The sequence below is a fragment of the Pteropus medius genome, unplaced genomic scaffold, assembly GCF_902729225.1.
Source record: "Pteropus medius unplaced genomic scaffold, Ma_sr-lr_union100, whole genome shotgun sequence".
NCBI classification, from domain to species: Eukaryota; Metazoa; Chordata; class Mammalia; order Chiroptera; family Pteropodidae; genus Pteropus; species Pteropus medius.
In genome coordinates, this window is record NW_024346062.1 from 4,883,722 (window position 1) to 4,894,170 (window position 10,449).

A 10,449-nucleotide genomic window follows, 5' to 3' on the forward strand; every position below is an offset into this window, starting at 1 on the left:
TTTTCAACCCAGAAGCCAGAGTGATTCTATTAAACTGCAAATCAAATTATGTCACTTCTTTGCTGAAAATCTCCTAGTGACTTTCCATCTCACTCAGTCCTAAAGCCCATCACTATCACTATAGCAATATAGTGACATAGTGATATGTAGGGATATAGTGATAGGTTATCACTATACTATATCTAAGGCTATAAGAAAATCTGACCTCACTCTGGAACAAGAGATTATATCTTCCAAGTCTCTTCACTATATAAACATCTTTGAAAAATAGTCCAAAACAAAGGCAGTCAGTACCTCTAATCACAAGATATGTGGCGATGTGAGAGACCCATGGAGGATTGTTTCTCAACAACTGTGTATTTTATTTGTTTCATTCATAATTGTCTGACTACCCCAATACATTTCAAATTCCATGAAATAGGGATGTTTTTCTTTCCTGCCCTGTACTGGTGTATCTCCAGAACCTAGAAAAATACCTAATCATAGATACTTAACATATACTTGTTGACCAAATGAATGAATCGCTAGTCCTTCTTCACCAGAGTTTACAAAGGAAGCTGGCTGACAGAACCATCCTCAATTCAATGATTTGAGCATAAGGCCAGCTTCGACAACCAATTCTATCTCCTACTGCTTAGGACACTGTCAGTCTCATGGTAGGCCCTTGGTAATTAATTATATATATATATACACAAACACACACACACACACATATTCATAAATATGTATATATGTATATATATATATATCCATAATCACGTGAGCCAGTTCCTTGAAATTGGCTCACGTGATTATGAAGGCTGAGAATTCTCAGATCTCCAGTCAGCAAGCTGGAGACGCAGGAGAACTGTTGCTGTAAGTTCCAGTGTAAATTCAAGGGCCTGAGAACTAGGAGAGCTGGTAGTATAAGTTCCAATCTGAGTCTGAGTCTGAAGGCGGGAGAAGACCAATGTCCTAGATCAAAGACAGCCAGATGGAGAGAAAGAATTCTTTCTTCCTCAGCTTCTTATTCTGTTCAAGCCTTCAATGGATTGGATGAGGCCTACTCACATTAGGCAAGGTAATCTGTGCTCAGGTTGCCCAGAGCAGAAATTGGGGGCAAAGGTCAGGAGATAGGGTATTTTGCAGGATCTGAAGTGCGGCCAGGAAGTAACAGGGTGAGGAGAGACATGGGGTGGAGGCAGAGAAAATTCAGTCTGAGATACGAAGCCCACTGTTCATCCATGGACACTTCTGTGTTCTTTCCTTCTGCTAACCCAGGGAGGATTCTGAGGGGAAGAAGATTTTCTTTCTCTATTTGTTCTTAACTTGCATTGGGGATTTTAGACTTGATCCCTATTTCTACAGCAAGCTACTGCCTTCTTCATGACACCAAGGTACCTCAAACTGAAATGGGGAAGGGTCCCTCTACTGTGTGAGGGTTCAAACCAATCAGGCTAGGAGTATAATGATGACTTCTCTATTAAGTATTTGATCCTAAATATATCACACAAAAGGACATAACTAGAAATGTAATGCAGTTTTATAGTTAGAAGGTAAAAATCCTGTTTTGAAAAAAATCTCATCTTATCCAGAAACACCCTCACAGATACACCCAGAAATAATATATAACCAAATATCTGGTGAGGAAACCCAAAACCGGCAAGTTTTGATAAGCTGGGAGTGAGAAAAAAGGAGATTGTCCCCCCAGAATTGGAGTGATGTGTGGTATATATCCAGTTGAGACTGGAGAAAAATGGACAAAGACAATAGAGACCACTGCGGGCCCAGTCAAGTTGACACATAAAATAAATCATTATAATTGTCTTATCAATTTTTAATAGGTACTAATAAGTAAATAAAATTGTTCTAATGATCATCTGGTGTTTTCAGACCATTATATTCAGGGCCGTCTTTACCTCACAGAAAAATTAGATCAAAGGTGACCGAGGGTTAGTTCTTCTTAGCAGATCATGGCCATTGATGGTGATATGAACAAACTCAGGATAAACTAACTGGAAATAAAGAATTCAGAAACATATGAAAGACAAAAACAATTATCTTTAAAAGATAGGAAGGATGCTGCAAAGATAATCTTGACACGTTTGATCACCCATGGAGTTGACATAGCACAAGAAACAGAAGCAGTGTAGACTGAAAAACAAAAAATCTTGGTTTGTTTTTATTAGATATTGAAACACAGGAAAGTTTCTGAGGTAATGGATCTAAAAACAGGCAAGTTCTGGTAAGTTGGGGGTGAAAAAAAGGGAGATGGTCCCTAAAGAATTAGAGAACCATAGACTGCATATCTGAGTTTGGAGAAGAACAGACAAAGTGGACAGAGACCACTTGTGTGGCTAATAACTTCCTTAGGCATAATAAAGCTGTATTCTCTATCTATCCAGATAAAAAGTCACAAAATCTGCTTCTTTCAGCATCTCTCTTTTTTTTTATCACGAACAAATGAAAAATTTAACTCCCCAGATATCTCAATCACAGAACAAAATCTTATTTTATCCTTTTCCTTGGGCTTACAAACATAGAGTATTATGTTTAAGATTCTTTTAAAATAGTTCTTTTGAAGAAGGTACTATTCAATATCTGATTCTTTTTTTCCCACAGAATGAAGTACTGCCAAAAAATAAGTCAGACTGAAGCACAAAGTAAACAAATTATTTGACTTGTTTAATTTTTTAAGTTAAAGTGTTTGGCAGATAAATTTACAGCTTCATATGTACGATGTATTTTTTAAAAGAACTTAATTAATTGCAATCATTATCCAGATTTTTCCTAATAAAAAATTTTAAAAACAGTTTGTTTTGTTGCTTTTTCATTCTAAAAAAAATCAGAATTTCACATGTTAAAAATTACCCAAGGTTATTTTTCTTTAAAAAAAAAAATGGCTCTGACTCATCAAACTCTCACAAGACTTCAATTCATTCGATGCTGTAGCTTCCCTTTTGGTAACTGATTCATGACTTCCTGAGAGTGGCCAATCTCCTAGGTAGAAATGACTAGATTTCTAGAAATGGTGCCTCAGTGAGTCATCATCTTGGCCTGAAAAATCCCATTTCCAGGGGTACAACAACATGGATAGTGGCACACTCATTATGAGACATATGTTAGCAGAACTGAAGCATTTATGCATTAAGATATTTTTTTCTTAAAGTTTTTGGATGTAAAACAGAGAAATTTAACTAATTTAGGAGTCTTTCAGTCACTATGCTCATGTACTATTTTGTGGAACAGGAATATGTAAGTATAAACCAGCAGAGGTTCAGGGGTTGGTTCTCTATGAGGGAATGATCTAGACTTGGGGCTAAAACCAGAGTTCAGAATGAGCCAAGGCCAGTTACTAGGGTTCAGAATGGAAAACTCCAAGAGCCAGGTGACATAGTTTACAGAATTAGAATTGCAAATGAACAATTATAATTGGGAACCAGTTGAAACAAGTCACATAGAAACTCAGGAAGTAAATATAAGACATTCTAATGAAATCTGGTTAATACAGACTTATTGGCTGAGTTTACTTTTAAAATGGCTTTATATGGTCCTCATAAAATTCAAATAATACCTGTGCATATAAATTTAAAAGTCAGAAGAAGGATTTGCAATATTAAGCCTTTGAATCCATTAATATATCTCTATTTATTGAAGTCTGTTTTTATGTTCTTCAACAAAGTGTTATTCTTCCAGAAAGCCTTCTATCTTTTCTTAGGTCTATTCCTGGCTTGATGGTGTTTTTGTTGTTGCTGTTGTTTTCTATAACAGACAGGAATTATTTTCTATTACTTTTTCTAATTGATTACTATTGATGTGTAGAAACCTTAATAATTTTGATGTTGACCTTGTATCCTGCATACTTTGTAAAATCTAATAGTGAAAATTCCATGATAATTACATAGATAGCAATACATATTAATCTTGTTTCTTCCTTTCCAATGTATTGAATAAGTTAAGACTTATGATCCAATAGAGGAATTATCTACATTTGTTTTCTAAATGTGTTTTTGAAAATCATAAGTGTCATGAAATGCTTTTTGTTCGGCATCTGTTATGATTATGTGATTTTTCCTGTCATCTGTTCGCTAATATAGTACTTAATAGTTTTCTATTATTGAACTTTTTTGTTTTCCCGGAATAAACAGAATTAGATCATGATGTATTATTTTTTTATACAACTTTACTTATTCAGATAATATGTTAAGATTTTGGTATCTATGTTTATGTCAGATTGGTTTCTTAATTTGATTTTAAGAATGTGCTTTGTATCTATAGGTGTGTCAAGTTTCATTGCTAATAATACTTGTGTTTAATTTATTTTATTGATCAGTCATTTCTATTTTACTTGTTTTTGCAGCACATTAGATTTCGATTTCACTAATTATTTTTTTTTTGATTCTTTGTTTTCTCTTTCATTAATACCTGTTCGTACTATTTTCTTGCTTTAACTGTCTTCAGATTTTTTACTTTTCTTAATGTCTTAAGTTACATGATTAACTCATTCAGCATTTTTTTTTTTTTTTTTTTTTTAGGTGAAGCAACCCTTAGTTGACCTCACAGTTTGCAGGGAACTTGTCAGATTACAATCCCTTATTTTTAAAAAATAATGCCTACAGTACCTGGTCTTCCTAAGTGGTCTCCCATCCAAGTACTAACTGGCCTGACCCTGCTTAGCTTCTGAGATCAGATGAGATCGGGCTAGTTCAGGGTAGCATGGCAGTAGACACACTCCGTATTTTTAAAAAATTCAATTTTAAAGTACTTTACTTTTCAAATAAACAAATTTAAATTTATCCATCCTTAGAACACCAATGACTCAACCCTGTAAAATTTGCTCTAAAATACTTTCATCGTCATTTGTTTCTAAGTGTTTCATCATTTCCAGCATACTTCCCTTGTTGTCCAGTGAGCCACTTAGGAGTGCATTTAAGGTTTGTGTGTGTGTGTGTGTGTGTGTGTGTGTGTGTGGTGCATGTGTATATACATGTTGTTTTCATACATGTTTTCTTCCTCCTATCTAATCTGTCTGCACTATGGGTAGAAAACAAAGTCTGTACAATATTAATTATTTGAGATGTTTTGAGAAGTCCTTTGTTCTCTAGTTTCTATCTCTGGCTTGCAGTTTTATTTTTTAATTAATTTTTTTGGGGTGACATTGGTTAATAAAATTATGTTGATTTCAAGTGTATGATTCAATAATATATCATATGTATATTGTATTGTGTGTTCACCACCCAAAGTTAAATTTCCTTCCATCACCATATATTTGACCCTTTTTACTCTTATCTGCCTCTCTTCCCCCTTCCCTCTGGTAACCACTAAACTGTTGTCTGTGTCCATGAGCCTCTGTTAATTTATCATGTTCATTTGTTGCTTTCAGTTTTATATCTCATATATGAGTGAAATCATATGATTCTCAACTTTTCCTGTCTGACTTATTTCGCTTAGCATGATAATTTCAAGATCTATCAATGTTGTTGCAAATGGTAGTATTTCATCTCATCTTATGGCTGAGTAATGTACCACAGCTTCTTTATCTACTCATCTATTGAAGGGTACTAGGTTGTTTCCATGTCTTGGCTACTATGAATAATGCTGCAATGAACGTCGAGGTGCATGTATCTGTACAGATAAATGTTTTCAAATTTTGAGGTTAGATACCCAGAATAGAATTACCGTATGCTGGCTCATACGGTAATTCTATTCTTAATTTTCTGAGGGGACTCCATACTGTTTTCTGCTTGTAGTTTTAAGGTTACCTCTACTTAGCATGACAGTCTAGAACTAGGTTTTATAGGTTAAAACTTCTTCCCTGGAGTGATTTTTGGGGATGTGGAAAATCTGGAGACTAATACTTAATCCTAAACTGTATTTATCATCTTTTTAATGCTTGCTGCTCCATAGAAACAGAACTCTAGGAAATGATTGGGAGTAGTTTTTTGGTGTTGTTTCTGAGCATGTTTCATTAGAGCAGAATTCCTTTTCTGTCTGTAGCATTAAGCAGTGCTCCCTGACTCCCTAGACCAGTTTTCAGCTTTCTGCTCATAGGAGCTAAACTTTTGGCCACTATTGCCTACTCTTGGGCATACAGCTCAGATGACCAATGGCTTTGGGACTCAGTTGGTGCCTTGCGCTTCTTTTCAGTTTTTGATTTGAGAGATTTGCTTTTGATCCTGTTATGCCATTTTTGTTTTCCTTTTATATTTAATTGCTATGTGTTTAGATCAGAAGGAGTGCATCAAAGCATAAACTTCCAGTACTCTATTGAGTTAAATGCTTCTAAAACATTTAAAGCATTTGGAATTATTTCTGTATATGGTATGAAGTGAACATCTAACTTCCTGTTTTTTATTTCTCTCATCAAAAGGGAACAAAAGCATCTCATTTATTCAGTGATAAATGATAATTCAGTCCATCCTGTGAGATTTAAAATATTAAAAGTTGGTGGCCTTTGGTTGAAATTGGTTTGGAACACAGAATTTTTTTTTTAACTTTTAGAATTAATGTAATGTTGAAAGGGGCCCAGTCTTTACAGTTATATACAGTCCACATTCTTCACTCATTTTTGTAAATTGCCAGGCCCTAAAAGCACCTGGTGTGCACAATCTTATGTAAAATGCAAATACTTTAAATTTCTGCCTCATGAATGTTATTATATTTTGATTCATGATTAGGAGGGGTTTTGAAAATTTTACTTCACAAAATATTTTTTCTCTCAATTTTGCTTGCACATAGCATAACTTTCTTCAGATTGCAAGTAGAGTATCGGCAGAGGAAACGGTTAATGGCTAGTCTAAGATTCTGCAGTAAATATTTGGATCAATAATTGGTCTTTTAAAGATCACTGAACCTCACTTGGCCTCAACTTCCTCATCAGTTAAAATAAGAATAATGGATTATCTGACCTTTGAGATTCGTGTAGGAACATGTCTATGCCTATAATCCTGGATCTGAATAAATAAAATAATAATAAATGACACTTGGGAGAACCTACCATGTGATGTGTAACTGGTGTGAAGCCATGTCTAATCCTGTTAATTTAAAACTCTTAAACCATTAGTGAGTTGGAAGACAGGGTGGAGAACATATTAACTCCATGGGAAAGTGATGCTATATAAGGAGATATTACAAATATGAAGGAGAAGAGAAATGATAGATGTGGTTTTTTACATATGGATGACCAAGAGAAAGCAAAAGACTTGCTGACTGATGCACACATTATGTTTGTTATTCTAGCAAGAATCTTTCTTAATGAGCCAGATTCTTCCATTGTTTAAATTGTTCCCTTAGTTCTTCCAGGCGGCTGGAGTATCATGCCCAGGAGTATCAAAACTGCCTTTAATGTTACCCTGATGTCCCAAATGTTATACTTCTCAAAGTGTAGTTTAGGCAGTTGAGAAGATCTCAATTTAATATTTAGTTTTAGATACCAGGGGCTTTTGCATGATATCTTTTCTCCCTGGAGGGTTATGTTAATTGCAGTAGGGACGCCAAAGTAGTACCACACTTAGCATTATTTATCTCAGAATTAGACACACTAAGGAACTATTTAGCTGGTGGGAGCTTCAGAAGCATCATTTTCAGTTTCTAAAGAAATCAAGTTTTTATTCCCAATCCTTTGCATTTCTTAGCAAGCCTCTCTGTAGTTTTAATGAGCTATTCACCTTCTCAAAGGAACACTAAGTATTAATAACAAAATATTCATATTGCCCAAAGGGACCAACATTTTGTTAAGGTCTAGTCTTTCTAATTTTTTAGATTTTCTGAATGTGGTATAAATTTGTTTACTTCTTCTTTCCTATTTTTTTTTTTTATTATGGTTGCTGCTACTATTATTAAACATTAAAGGAATTTCGTAACTCTGACTTGAATACTATTTTCGATGCCCTGAAATGTTTATTTCAGGAAATATACTCACAGTCACTATAGCTCAAGTTCAAGACCAACATATCATAATACTATCAAATATTTATTCTTCATATTTCTTTCTTTTCCCCAGGTTTTGTTTTGTTTTAACTTCGACCAACATGAACTCAAATTACTCCTTAGGACTTTTTGCCTAGCATTCCCTTCCTTCCCCGACTGAAAGACGAGAAGACAAATTTTCTTTTCAAACTTTTATAGCTACTCACTATATATTAGAACTGAAAGTAAACATCGAATATAAATTAAAGTGCATTTAAATAGACTATCACACATTCTTATCTGTATTCTTCTCTTCAAGGATAGAAGAGATCAGATCATTTGATTTCTCTTTTCTTATCTTCAACCTTGAGAGTAGCCATCATTAAATATCTTTTTCCTCCCCATCTTCATACATTAAACCAATATTTATTTTATAAATAGTTTCTTCTCTTTCATCTCTTATTTTTCAGAATACAAATAATACATACTCATTGTATATATTATATACTTTCCTGAATTATATGAATTTCTGAAAGTATAAAAAATGCAAATAAAAAACAATAAAATAAAATTTCACCCATATTTACACTACTTTGCAGTGCCTACTGCACCATTTTGCTTATTTATATACTGTCTTCCACAAATATATTTGTATATATACAATGTTCACAATCTTTTTGATCAACTTCCTATTATCTTTGGAGAACAGTGACAGTTGTCCACTGGGGCACATCTGTTACTATGAATTTTAAACACTTGAATTTCATTTAAAAAGTAACATGGTCCATTACATTGTTATTTTCTGGAAAAGCTCAGCTAAGGCCAGTGTCATCTGAGTCAGGCTTCTAAGAACTTGAAGCTGCAATAGAGACATTTCCCCTAACCACATTTGCCTATAGGTGGACTATCAGAGGGATAACTGCATGTGGACCTGGGAATTGCTCCGCTTTCTCTAACAAAGCAAAACATCTGAAAGAAAAATGACAACTTGACAGACAATAAAAATTAATAAAATAGTATTTAATTTCTTTGATGTCAAACAGTGCATTTAACTGACCATTATGAACAGTCATATTATCTATAATTTTTAAAATGATATAATGTAATAAGGAGTCTCTAGAAAAATAATCTTAATTTCCTTAATACTGTGATTTCTCTCCCAAATATTTCTGGAATTAGTTGCTGGCATTATGTTACATCCAAAATATATTTTACTGTACAAATAGTTGAATCAGATACAGAGTTTTATGTATTTAATCTTCATTTTCTGCCTCGAATCGTGTTTTATATGATTTCAACTCTTAGTTTTACTCTGTCAGCAAAATGTTTACTAACATTCTCTATGTGCATGGTGTTGGATGTAGGCAGTGGACACCAAATGGAAAACAATGGACCAGACCTGGTTCACAGTTATCTTCTTTTAGGTCTGAACTTTTTACAAAAATTTTTAGAATCAGTTGCCAAGATTTAAAAATTGGTAGAATGCACATAAAGATATAGATTCCTTGCTTTCTTTATAAATTAAGAGATCAGGCAATCTGGGACCATCTTCAAGTATAGCTACAGTTGGCTTGGACCAAATAGGGCTACTTGTTTAGATGTGCAGCATGTACTCTTGCTTGCCATCATCCTCACCATTTCCAGGTCTTCCATACCTGGCTGCTTTTACTCATTAACCTCTGTCTGCATTCACATCTGTCAATTTTCAATGTGTTACTCTGGTTCCTCCTCACCATTTAAGCTCATCATATGCTGATAATCTAACCATACCATTTATTTATTTTTATTTAGCCAGTTATTTATTTTTATTTAGACTGATTTTTACATTTAGAATATCCTATTTTATTCTTGCTGTTTGTTTCAACAGGTCCTTTTCCTGTCTCTTCTCAGTCACCTCTTGTCATATTTCCATATTTCAGATAAACCATTTGCAATTTTCTGAAGTTTCGTATGTCTTACACCTTACAGAATTTTTTCCACTTGTGTTGTTTTCTCTTCTCCAGATGCCCTTGTTCTTCTCATCCTCCCTTGTATATCACTGAGTCATCATCCTCTAAGAATCATTACCATTTTCCTGACAGCCTGTCTCTCCACCAGCAAAATTAAGGGTCTCTCCCTTTCTCTGCTATTGAAACCTTGGATACAGTTCTATTAAAACAGCTACCTCATTTATGACCCCAGATTGCATTTTTTGATTTGTTTATCCGTAGCCCCTAAGTATCTCCACTTCCTGACCTGTTCCTTGAGGGCCGTGTATCATGCAGGCTCGATGTGTCACACTCAACAATGTGCTCAGCACATAGTAGGAGTTGAATAAACTCTGATTGAATAAATGAATGAAAAGTAAAATATACACTAAAAGGTATGGGCCATTTTATAGGTTTCTAATTGTTTCATTAAATTGTGCTTTATTCGGTAACTTTCATTAAACTAACACTTCTAACCTTTGATGGCATAAAGCTTCTTTTTTTCTCTTCTTTTCCCTTCCTCCTTCTTGTCTTCCCTCATTCCTGCAGGCTGCAGGTGTGTGAATACACACACACACACACACACGCACACACA

At 34.4% G+C, this 10,449-nt stretch overlaps 1 pseudogene; it reads right to left on the reverse strand.

Annotated features, from left to right (window-relative positions):
* Positions 1–4,589: 4,589 nt before the first annotated feature.
* Positions 4,590–4,707, reverse strand: LOC120612609 (uncharacterized; annotated as a pseudogene).
* Between the last annotated feature and the right edge of the window lie 5,742 nt (positions 4,708–10,449).